At 37.9% G+C, this 12,650-nt stretch overlaps 1 protein-coding gene across 3 annotated transcripts in view; it reads left to right on the top strand.

Annotated features, from left to right (window-relative positions):
• FGGY (FGGY carbohydrate kinase domain containing) overlaps window positions 1-12,650 on the top strand; it is a 502,898-nt gene that overhangs the window by 497 nt on the left and 489,751 nt on the right. The window lies entirely within an intron of this gene.

The raw sequence follows: 12,650 nt of genomic DNA on the forward strand, positions 1-12,650 counted from the left end.
TCCTGGTTAAGAATCCGCCAGCAGTGCGGGAGACTGAGGTTCGATCCCTGTTTTGGAAAGATCCCCTGGAGAAGGGAAAGGCTACTCACTCTCGTATTCTGGCCTGGAAATTGTCCATGGGGTCGCAAAGAGTCGGACACGACTGAGCAACTGTCACCTGGGCATTTTTGAGCCTTTTAATTTCAGTCTGGCTACTGTAAGGCATTTAAGACCTGTGTTGCTTGTAGCTTTCAACGCTTTCAGCAACTTGTGATAATATTTGAAGCGCAGTTTAGATAGTATAATGCTCTTTGGCTACAGTTATCCTGGGTAGAAACGGCCTAGGAGTATCTTTCCATTTTTATTAATGACTTTTCATTTTAAGAACAAGATGCAAAATGGTGAATTTCCCTAATCCTTAACTATATTCCACCAAAGCACTTTTCATGTCTTAACATTTGTCTCTAAAGAGTCTCTGATTTTGTCTCTAAAGAGTCAAGTCATTTACAAAATATTGAAAAGCAGTCATCATTAGATTAGTTTTTAAAATACAGTGTTAGGGGAAGGAAGTGATGATGCTTTTGAATTGCTGAGCAGTGAGAAGGCAAGCTGCCTTTTTGTTAGTGGCTGGTGTATAGAGGGTAGAGTTCTGTTTTATTCTGCTTACTTTCCCCCTCTTCCCTGTAATCCACCAAATGTGCATCCTGAAGTTGTACTTCTTAAATTGCCAGCTGGGTCTTCCAGCCTTCTGACTGCCTCCTGGTCTTCTGGGAGTTTCCTGTTAATGAGGTCCTGTCCTTTGCTTTTGACCTTGTGGCCACTGGCCTGACTCTTGGAGGGATCAGCTAAGGAGGACTTCCTGGTGGCAGGCTGAGAAAACTCTTTATTAAGGATGATTGAAGGAACCCAGAGGGTAAGAAGGCCTGGAGAGGGGAAGGGAGTCTCCCTGCTGGATTTGGAAGTCAAAACATGTGTATTGGGAGAAGGAACTAACCCAGAGGGTGGAGATCTGTGTCTTTCTGGATGAAGTTAAGTTTACTGGGCAGAGACTGGACCTTCTTCCAGGCTGTGGTATCAATAATTGTTACTATCAATAATTGTCTTTTCCTGGAATCTGGTTCCCTTTCCCTAACCTACTTCACTAAGTTCAAATCACCATCTGTTATCAGCTGGTTCTGAAAACAGTTTCAGGTAGTGAATCTTCTCCACCACCCCCCCACCTCCGAATATTTGAAATAATTATTTTACCAGAATGTACTACAGAGAGTATTCAGCCTCTTACCTGCCCCTATTTTTATAAGGTGGAATTTAGAGTCTACTCAAGTTATGTAAGGGGAGGTCACCCAAACCAGCTCTTGCGTTCATTTGTTCACTGATTTGGGAATGTGCTCTGGGCCTGAGCACTGTGGTAGGCTCGGAAAGCAAGGATTGGTCTTTGCTTTCAAGCTTTCATCCATTCTGCTTCTGTCTGGTCTGGCAAAGGAGATTATGTGATGGTGAGACTGGTGTAGCAAGGTATAAGAAGATTCTCCCCTATAATGGACTGTATGGGAAAAAAAATCTAAAAAAAAGAGTGGATATTGCTGCTTGACTTTGCTGTACACCTGACAACACAACATTGTTAACCAACTATATTCCAATAAAAATCAATTTTAAGATTCTCAGGAGTTGAGAGAAGTCCAAATGGGCCACTATAGGCTCATAGGAGATAATACCCAACTGGAGAGTTGCAAAGCCTCAGTATGACTGGGCTGGAGAAAGACATGCTGACCTGGGACAGCATGGGCAAAGATATACAAGGCTGGTGCACTGCTGATTATGGGCAGATAGGAGAGAGTGAAGTGGGAAATCGCCAAAAAGGGGGATGGGGAGAGTGCAAAGGCCAGCTCAGGGAGGGTCAGGTGAATCAGGTTAAGGAGGTTGAAATGTATCTCTAGAGCAAGCAGCAGCTATTGAAGTGACTGACACTCAGGGGTGTGTTTTAGAAAGTTAATTCTGGCTGCAAGGTGGCAAATGAATTGAAGTGGTGAGGACTGAAGAGACTAATTTAATGCAGGTGAGAGATGGGTTAGCATAGTTATGGGACTAGAACAGAGGGATTAGAATAGAATGCTTAAGAATTAATTACTGATTGAATGTAGGAGATAAGGAAAGAATATAGCAGTCAGAGTACCCTAGAAAAGAAAAGGCATTCACCACTGGGATATTTTTCAGCAGCTTTATTGAGGTATACCTGGCATAAAGTAAACTGTACATATATAAAACTTCTAATTTGAGAAGTTTTAATATTATCCATGACACTGTCATCACAATCAAGATAAGGAACATTTCTTATACCCCCGTTGATTTCTTGTGCCCTTTTCTAATTCCAAGAAGTGAGGAGCTTTCTGTCAGGATAGATTATTTAAACTTTCTTAGAATATTTATCAGTAGGGTCATACAGTATGTATCCTCTATGTATGATGACTTTTCTTTAGCATGATCCTCTTGAAATTTGTCCAGGTGGTGTATGCATATAAAATTTATGTTTTGTTTTTCTGAGTAGTATTCCATTGTACAACTATGCCATATTTAGTTTATCCATTAACCTGTTGATGGACATTTGAATTATTTGCTGCTTCTTGGCTACTACACATAAAGCTAATATGATTACTTGTATAAAGGTCTTTATGCAGCCTTTGTTTCTCTTGGTTAAATACTTAGAAGTGGAATGGCTAGTTTACACGGTAGGTGTGTATTTAACTTTTAAGATGCATCCAATCTGTATTTCAGAGTGATTCTAGTTTGGCCCAACTGCTGTGGTCACTTTTAAATTTTAGTTATTCTATTAATGTGGAATTCTCTCATGGGGTTTTAATATGTACTTCCCTAATGACTAATAATCTCAAGCATCTTATCATGTGCTTATTTCTCCGTATGTATTTCATACATCTTGGTTGAAGTGTTTATTAAATCTTTTGTCCATTAAAAAAAATGACCTATTTCTTTATTGATTTTTGAGAGGTTTTTATGTATATTCTCATTACAAGTTTGTTTTTTGTTTAAATCATAGTTGTGATTTGGAAAAATTTTCTCCCATTTTGTGGCTTATATTTTCATTTTCTTAACAGTGTCTTGAAAAGCAGAGTTCTTAATTTTGGTGAAGTTTAATTTATCAATTTGTAATTTTAATGATGTCTGTTTTATCAGTTTATTCTTTTATGGATCATGGTTTTGGTATCTAAGAAGTTGAGCCTAGTCTGAGATCTCAGATAGTTTGTCCTATTTTTTTTTTAAGAAGCTTTATTTATTATTTTATATTACATCCAGGATCTATTTTATGTTAACCTGTAGAACAAGATATGGACAAGCTTTATTTTTTGCATATGGTATCAGCTGTTCCAGTACCATTTGATAAAAAGCCTATCCTGTCTCTCATGAAGTGTCTTTGTACCTTTGAACAGAATCATTTTACCATATGTATATGTGGACCCATTTCTGCATGTTTTATTTCATTATATTGATTTCTTTGTCTATTTTAATGCTATTACCGCTTAGTTTTGATGACTATAGCTTTGTAATAGATATTAAAGTCAGGTGGAATATCCTTCCACTTTTTTATTTTTAAAGTTGTTTTGGTTATTCTACACCTGTTACATTTCCATATTAATTTTACAGTCATTTCAAAATAAAGCCCTGTTTAGATTTTAACTGCAATTTAGTTTAATCTATACATTAATTTGGGGAGAGAATGGATGTCTTAAATTCTACTTTCTACCCTTGCACAGAGTGTATCTATTCATTTATTTAGGTCTTCCTTAATGCCTCTCAACAGTGTGTTTTTAGCTTTCAGGAGATGGATCTTTGTCAGATTACCATTTTTTGATGCTATTGAAAATAATGTTGTCCTGTTGGGTTTCAACTATCAGTTGTTTGTTGCTACTTGTATATTGACCATGTATCTTGCCATCTTGCTAAATTACTTGTTTAGTTCTAATAACTTTTTGCTGGTACCATCAGATTGTCTATCTGATCATGTTATCTGTGAAAAAAGACAGTTTTACTTCTTCCTTTCAATGAGAATATCTTAACTTTTCTTGCCATAGTACGCTGGCTAGAATCTCCTGTGCTGAGAGGTTTCATTAATTTTTATAAATGAAGAATGGGTGTAATATTTTGTCAGTTGCTTTTTTCTGTAACTATTGAGATCATAATTTTTTCAAAGACTGTTAATATAGTCAGTTACATTCATTGATTTTTTTTTTATTTGAACGCTAAATTAACCTTGTATTACTGAGGTAGATCCCACTTGGCCGGGACCTATTATCCTTTTTATATTTTGTTGGATTCTGTTTGCTAAAATTTTAAGAATATTTGCATCTGTGTTAATGTTTGGTAATGATACAATTTTCTTTTCTTATATTGTCTCTTAAGTTTTGTTATCAAGATAATTCTGGCCTCATAGAATGAGCAGGGAAACATTTCTTTCTCTTCAGTTTTCTGTAAGGGTTCATGTAGAATTGACATTGTTTCTTTCTCAGATGTTTGGTAGAATTCATCAGTGAAGCCATTTGAGTGTTTTTTTTTTTTTAATGGAGGAGACAGAAAAGTCAATTGACTTAATAATAGAGGACTGTGCAGATTATCCAGAGAAGGCAATAGCACCCCACTCCAGTACTCTTGCCTGGCAAATCCCATGGACGGAGGAGCCTGGTAGGTTGCAGTCCATGGGGTCGCTAAGAGTCGGACACGGCTGAACGACTTCACTTTCACTTTTCCCTTTCATACATTGGAGAAGGAAATGACAGCCTACTCCAGTGTTCTTGCCTGGAGAATCCCAGGGATAGGGGAGCCTGGTGGGCTGCCGTCTATGGGGTTGCATAGAGTCGGACACAACTGAAGCGACTTAGCAGCAGCAGCAGCAGTGCAGATTATTTGTTTCTTCTTGAGTGAGGTTTATTTCTATTAATATATTTAAGTGAATCTGTACATATCATCTAAGGTGCTCATAATACTTTTATTATCATTTAAACACTTATAGAATCTGTTGTAATTTCATTTCCCTTATTCTGAATTCTGGTTATTTGTCTCTTTTCTCTTTATTTTCTTGATCATTCTTGCCAGAAATTTATGAATATTATGGATCTTCTGAAAGAGTCAGCTTTTTGTTTTCATTTATTCTCTTTATTATTTTTTAATTTATTGATATTTACCCTAAATTTTATTTTCTTCCTTCTGCTAACTTTGGATCCCTCTTACCCTTTTTTTTCTAATGTATTAAGGTAGAAATTAAGGTCATTTACTTGAGACGTCTTTTCTAATATAGGCATTTGAGTCTGTAAATTTTTAAGTATGGCTTCAGCTGCATCCCACAAGTTTTGTTGTTTTTATTTTCATTCAGTGAATACATTTTCTAGTTTTTTAAAGTCTTTTTGACCTATGGTTTACAGAAGTGTGTCAGTCGGTCTCCAAATATTTGAGGATGTTCCACACATCTATCCATTTAAGTCACAGAAAGTAGTTTATATGATTTGAATTTTTTTAACTTTTTGAGACTTGTTTTATGGCCCAGAATGTGGTCTGTCTTTGTATTAGCTTGGTGCGAAAGTACTTGTGGTTTTACAGTGTTGAACTTTGCTGTTTGATACTGGAATACATTCTTAAATGTGGTTATCTTATATGTCATTTTAATGCACATTTCTCACTCTATTTTTATGTTAATGACTGATTACTTACTGTTTATTTTGTATTTATTTTAGACTAGGGAAATGATGTTAGATTAAAAAAAAGTGAATTCAAGTGATTTGCTTATTCGAATTTGCTTATTCAAAGTGAGTCATAAAGCAATGTAGGCAACTCACAGCATCAGCAACGCATCTGGCTCAGGAACTGCTAATGAGTGTACAAGAAGCATTCGTGGTTCAAGAAGTTTTGCAAAGTAGATGAGAACCTTGAAGATGAGGAGCATAGTGGCCAGCCATCGGGAAGTTGACAGTGACTAGTTGAGAGGATCATCGAAGCTGATGCTCTTACAACTACATGAAAAGTTGCTCAAGATCTCAGTCTCGACCATCCTACATTCACTCGGTATTTGAAGCAAATTGGAAAGATGAAAAAGGTTGATAACTGTGTGCCTCATGAGCTGACCGAAATTCAAAAAAATTGTCATTTTGAAGCGTCATCTTCTCTTATTGTATGTAACAGCAATAAACCATTTCTTGATCGGATTGTGATGTGTGACGAAAACTGGATTTTATATGACAACCGGAGGTGACTAGCTCAGAGGTTGGACCAAGAAGAAACTTCAAAGCACTTTACAAAGCGAAACTCACACCAGAAAAAGGTCATGGTCACTGTTTGGTGGTCTGTTGCTGGTTTGATTTACTTTCAGTTCAGTTCAGTTCAGTCACTCAGTCGTGTCCGACTCTTTACAACCCCATGGACTGCAGCACGTCAGGCCTCCCTGTCCATCACCAACTCCCAGAGTTTACCCAACGTCATGTCCATTGAGTCTGTGATGCCATCCAACCATCTCATCCTCTGTTGACCCCTTCTCCTCCTGCCCTCAAACTTTCCCAGCATCAGGGACTTTTCAAATGAGCCAGCTCTTCACATCAGGTGGCCAAAGTATTGGAGTTTCAGCTTCAGCATCAGTTCTTCCAATGAATATTCAGGACTGATTTCCTTTAGGATTGACTAGTTGGATTTCCTTGCAGTCCAAGGGACTCTAAAGAGTCTTCTCTAACACCACAGTTCAAAAGCATCAATTCTTAGGTGCTCAGCTTTCTTTACAGTCCAACTGTCACATCCATACATGACCACTGGAAAAACCATAGCCTTGACTAGATGGACCTTCCTTGGCAAAGCAATGTCTCTGCTTTTTAATATGCTGTCTCGGTTGGTCATAACTTTCCTTCCAAGGAGTAAGTGTCTTTTAATTTCATGGTTCAAATCATCATCTGCAGTGAGTTTGGAGCCCATAAAAAATAAAGTCTGTCACTGTTTCCACTGTTTCCCCATCTATTTCCCATGAAGTGATAGGACCGGATGCCATGATCTTCGTTTTCTGAATGTTGAGCTTTAAGCTAACTTTTTCACTCTCCTCTTTCACTTTCATCAAGAGGCTCTTTAGTTCTTCTTCACTTTCTGCCATAAGTGTGGTGTCATCTGCCTACCTGAGGTTATTGATATTTCTCCCAGCAATCTTGATTTCAGCTTGTGCTTCCTCCAGCCCAGTGTTTCTCATGATGTACTCTGCATATAAGTTAAATAAAAAGGGTGACAATATACAGCCTTGACGTACTCCTTTTCCTATTTGGAACCAGTCTGTTCCATGTCCAGTTCTAACTGTTGCTTCCTGACCTGCACACAGATTTCTCAGGAGGCAGTTGAGGTGGTCTGGTATTCCAATTTCTTCAAGAATTTTCCACAGTTTATTTGGATCCGCACAGTCAAAGTCTTTGGCATAGTCAATAAAGCAGAAATAGATGCTTTTCTAGAACTCTTTTGCTTTTTCGATGATCCAGTGGATATTGGCAATTTGATCCCTGGTTCCTCTGCCTTTTCTAAAACCAGCTTAAACATCTGGAAGTTCATGGTTCACGTATTGCTGAAGCTTGGCTTGGAGAATTTTGAGCATTACTTTACTAGCATGTGAGATGAGTGCAGTTGTGCAGTAGTTTGAGCATTCTTTGGCATTGCCTGTCTTTGGGATTGGAATGAAAACTGACCTTTTTCCAGTCCTATGGCCACTGCTGAGTTTTCTACATTTGCTAGCATATTGAGCGCAACACTTTTACAGCGTCATCTTTCAGGATTTGAAATAGGTCAACTGGAATGCCATCACCTCCACTAGCTTTGTTCCTAGTGATGTTTTCTAAGGCCCACTTGACTTCACATTCCAGGATGTCTGGCTCTAGGTGAGTGATCACACCATCGTGATTATCTGGGTCATGAAGATCTTTTTTGTACAGTTCTGCTGTGTATTCTTGCCGCCTGTTCTTAATATCCTCTGCTTCAGTTAGGTCCATACCATTTCTGTCCTTTATTGTGCTCATCTTTGCATGAAAAGTTCCCTTGATAGCTCTAATTTTCTTGAAGAGATCTCTAGTCTTTCCCATTCTATTGTTTTCCTCTATTTGTTTGCATCAGAGAAGGTAATGGCACCCCACTCCAGTACTCTTGCCTGGAAAATCCCATGGACGGAGGAGCCTGGAAGGCTGCAGTCCATGGGGTCGCTGAAGGTTGGACACAACTGAGTGACTTCCCTTTCACTTTTCACTTTCATGCATTGGAGAAGGAAATGGCAACCCACTCCAGTGTTCTTGCGTGGAGAATCCCAGGGATGGGGGATCCTGGTGGGCTGCTGTCTGTGGGGTCACACAGATTCGGACATGACTGAAGTGACTTAGCAATAGCAGTAGCATTTCTTTGCGTTGATACCTGCGGAAGGCTTTCTGATGCTCTCCTTGCTGTTCTTTGGAACTGTGCATTCAAATGGGTATATCTTTCCTTTTCTCCTTTGGTTTTCACTTCTTTTCACAGCTATTTGTAAGGCCTCCTCAGACAGCCATTTTGCTTTTTTGCATTTCTTTTTCTTGGAGATGTTCTTGATTCCTGTCTCCTGTACAATGTCATGAACCTCCATCCATAGTTCATCAGGCACTCTGTCTATCAGATCTAGTCCCTTAAATCTATTTCTAACTTCTACTGTATAAGCATAAGGGATTTGATTTCAGTTATACCTGAATGGTCTAGTGTTTTCTCACCACTTTCTTAAATTTCAGTCTGAATTTGGCAGTAAGGAGTTCACGATCTGAGCCATAGTCAGCTTCTGGTCTTGTTTTGCTGACTGTATAGAGCTTCTCCCTCTTTGGCTGCAAAGAATATAATCAATCTGATTTCGGTGTTGGCCATCTGGTGATGTCCTTTAGCTTCCTGAATTCCAGTGAAACCATTACATCTGAGAAGTATGTGCAGCAGATGGATGAGTTGCACCAAAGACTGCAATGCGTGCAGCTGGCACTGGTCAACAGAAAGGGCCCTCTTCTCCACAAGAACATCTGACCACGCTTCACACAGTCAGAACTTCAAAAGTTAAACAAACTGAATTATGAAGTTTCGCCTCATCTGCAGTGTTCACCTGACCTGTTGCCAACTGACCACTTCTTCAAGCATCTAGAAAAATTTTTTCAGGGAAGATGTTTCCACAACCAGCAGCATGCAGAAAATACTTTCCAAGATTTTGTGAAATCCTAAAGCATAGATTTTTATGCTATAGGAATAAACAAACATTTCTCATTGGCAAAAATGTGTTGATTATAATGGTTCCTATCTAGATTAATAAAGATGTGTTGAGCCTAGTTATAATTTAAAATTCATAGTCCAAAACTACAATTACGTTTGTACCAACCTAATAAGTATTCCATGTGCTCTTGAAAAGAAAAAATACAATCTGCTATTGTTGGGAAAGTGCTTTTTACATGTCAATTAGCTTTATTGACTATTGGTATGTATTATGTACTTCCTGATTTTCTGTCTACCTGTTCTACCAATTATTGAGAGTGGCAGATTTAAATCTCTCATGATAATAGTAGACATACACGTTTCTCCTTGCAGTTCTATCAGACTTTGCTTTAGGTATTCTGACACTATGTTATTAGGTGGATTAATATTTGGGATTTTTAGGTCATATTGGTGAATCATCCACTTCATTATTTCATAATTTCTGATGCTATTTTTTCTTCAGTATCTACTGAATCATTATTCCTGGTAATATTTATACTTTAAAATCTATTTAGTGTTATACTAATATATCAAAGTCTAGCTCTCTTTTGATTGTTCTTTTATGGTATATCTTTTTCCTGCTTTTCCTTTTTAACCTGTTTGTTTCCTTATATTTAAAACGGGCTTTTTATAGGCAGCTTAACAAGGCAAGACATAAAAAATCTCTGCCTTTTAATTAGGGTGTTTGGACTATATATAATGTAATTCTTATGGTTTGTTTTAAACATGGCATGTTGTTTTTTTCTTTTCTATTTGTTCCATCTGTTTTTTGTTCTCTTTTCTCTTTCTCTGCTTTCTTTTACATTAATTATTTTTTAATTCTATGTTTTTCCTCCTTTATTGGCTAATTAAGCATGTCCTTTTTTCAGATATTATTTTAGTGGTTACTTTAAAATTTATAGTATACATGTTTAATTTATCAGAGTAAACTTTCAAGTGGTATTATGCCACTTCATATATAATATAAAACCGTACGTAAAATTAGATAGCCAATGGAAATTTGCTGTATGACACAGGAAGTTCAGATCCATTGCTCTATGACAACCTAGAGGGGTGGGATAGGGGTGGGAGGTGGGATGGAGTTTCAAGAGGGAGGGGACATACATGTACCTATGGCTGATTCATATTGATATAGCAGAAACCAACACAATATTGTAAAGCAGTTATCCTCCAATTAAAAATAAATTAAAAAGACCATACAACAATGTATCTCTAATTCTTGCCTCATAGCTTTTGTACTACTGCTATTTATGTTATACAATACATTCTGCTGCTGCTGCTAAGTCGCGTCAGTCGTGTCCGACTCTGTGCAACCCCATAGACGGCAGCCCACCAGGCTCCGCCACCCCTGGGATTCTCCAGGCAAGAACACTGGAGTGGGTTGCCATTGCCTTCTACAATACATTTTACTTCTGCATATATTGAAACCCCATAATACATGGACACTATTTTAGTTTTAAGCAGTCAATTATCTTTTTAAGACATTCAGAACTTTTAAAGAAGTGTATATATACCCACATAGTTACTTTTATGCTCTTCCTTTTATTTTATGGATCCAGATTTCCATGAGATATTATTTTCTCCCACTTCTTGTGGTACAGTTCTGCTGCTGAGAAATTTTGATCTTTTTTCTTTTTTTGGGTCCACACCTTGAGGCATGTGGAACTTCCCCGACTAGAGATAGAGTCCACACCCTCTGCAGTGGAACAGCAGAGTCTTAACCACGGGACCACCAGGGAAGCCACAGATGTTTTGTTCTTTTTTTTTCCTCTGAAGATGAATTTTGGTATGACATCTTTGGTATGTCTCAAAAAAATCTTTATTTCAGCTTCAGTTTTAAAAGATTTTTTTCCCCACAGTACAAAGAATTCTAGTATAAAGTTTTTTCTTCCAGTTCTTCAAATCTTGCTCTGCTGTCTCATAGCTTACATTATTTCTGTTGACATTCTCACATTTTTTTCTTTTTTTGCATAATTTGCCATCTCCACCCTGACAGCTTTTAAGATTTCTCTTTACTGTTGGTTTTGAACAATTTGGTTATGATGTTGCTTGGCTGAGTTTTCTTTATATTTCTTTTGCTTGGAGTTCATTTGTGTTCTTGAATATGTGTTTTTATAGTTTTCATCAAATTTGGAAATTTATAACCATTATGTTTAATGTATTTCTCCTGATCCCTTCTTCGTTCTCTCCTTCAGGTATTCCCATTTCACATATATTAGGTCACTTAAGTTTTTCCACAGCTCACGATGCTCTATTTTTAAAAAATCTTTTTTTCTCTTTGTTGTATTTTTGATAGTTTCTATTTTAATGTATTGAAGGTCACTAATCTTCTGTGTTATGTAATCTCATACAGTCAGCTTTGCATCTCAGATATTTTAGTTTTCATTTTTATAATTTTAACTTGATTCTTTTAAAAACCTTATATGTCTGAACTTTTAAATTCACTCTTTCCTTTAGCTTTTTGAACATAGGACTTTCACGTATAATAACTGGCTTAATAGCTGCATCAACTCATTCTGTCAGATAGGTCAGTTCTGGGTTGGAGTCCATTGATTTTGCTCGTTTTAAGTCGTATTTTCCTGCTTCTTTGCATGCTGCTAATTTTTGACTGAATACCAGACGTTATGTGTTTTACCTTGTTTAATGCTAGATATTTCCGTATTTCTATAGATACACTTGATCTTTGTTTTGCAGCATGTCTAAGTTATTTGGAAACAGTGTGATCCTCTTGCGTCCTGCTTAAGCTTTGTTGAGTGAGACTAATGCCTCTTCACTGCTGAGCTAAAGCCCGTCTGTGTACTCGCCCCCAAGCCCTGTCAGTTATGAGGTTTTCCGCACTGGCTGGTGTGAATCGCCACTACTCCTGGCCCTGCGTGACGTCCCCTGATTGTTCACTGTCATCCTTTGGAGTGCTTCTGGCTCAGACAGTGTCTTCGCACGTGTACAGTGACTGCTACGGTCCTGGATAGTTGACGAGCACACCTTCGGGGCACCTTTCCTATCTCCTACTTTGCCCCAAGAATTCTAGCCTCCTTGCTCTGCACAGACTCCTAGCTCTCGCTCAGTTCAGGAAGCTGCAGGCCTTGGTGTGGATTTTCTCTTCCTGTGTCCAGGTCCCAGGCATTCAGCTTGAACAATTTCAGGATACCTCTTTTTCTCCCCATCTCTCTGACATCACTGTGTTTTGTTGCCTGATGTCCAGTATCCTGAGAACCTTTGTTTCCTGTATTCGTTATTTTAGTTATTTAAGGTGGGAAGATAAATATGGTGCCCTTTACTCCGTCTTGGCTAGAAGTGGAGGCCTTCACCTGGAAGTTTTGAAGAGAATTTTAAAAGAGACTACTAGAGTTTCTGAGGAAGGGAATTTGAGTTATTCAGGCACTTTTACTGGTTGAGGACTGAAAGGG

The sequence above is a fragment of the Capra hircus genome, chromosome 3 (genome assembly GCF_001704415.2).
Source record: "Capra hircus breed San Clemente chromosome 3, ASM170441v1, whole genome shotgun sequence".
Taxonomy (NCBI): Eukaryota; Metazoa; Chordata; class Mammalia; order Artiodactyla; family Bovidae; genus Capra; species Capra hircus.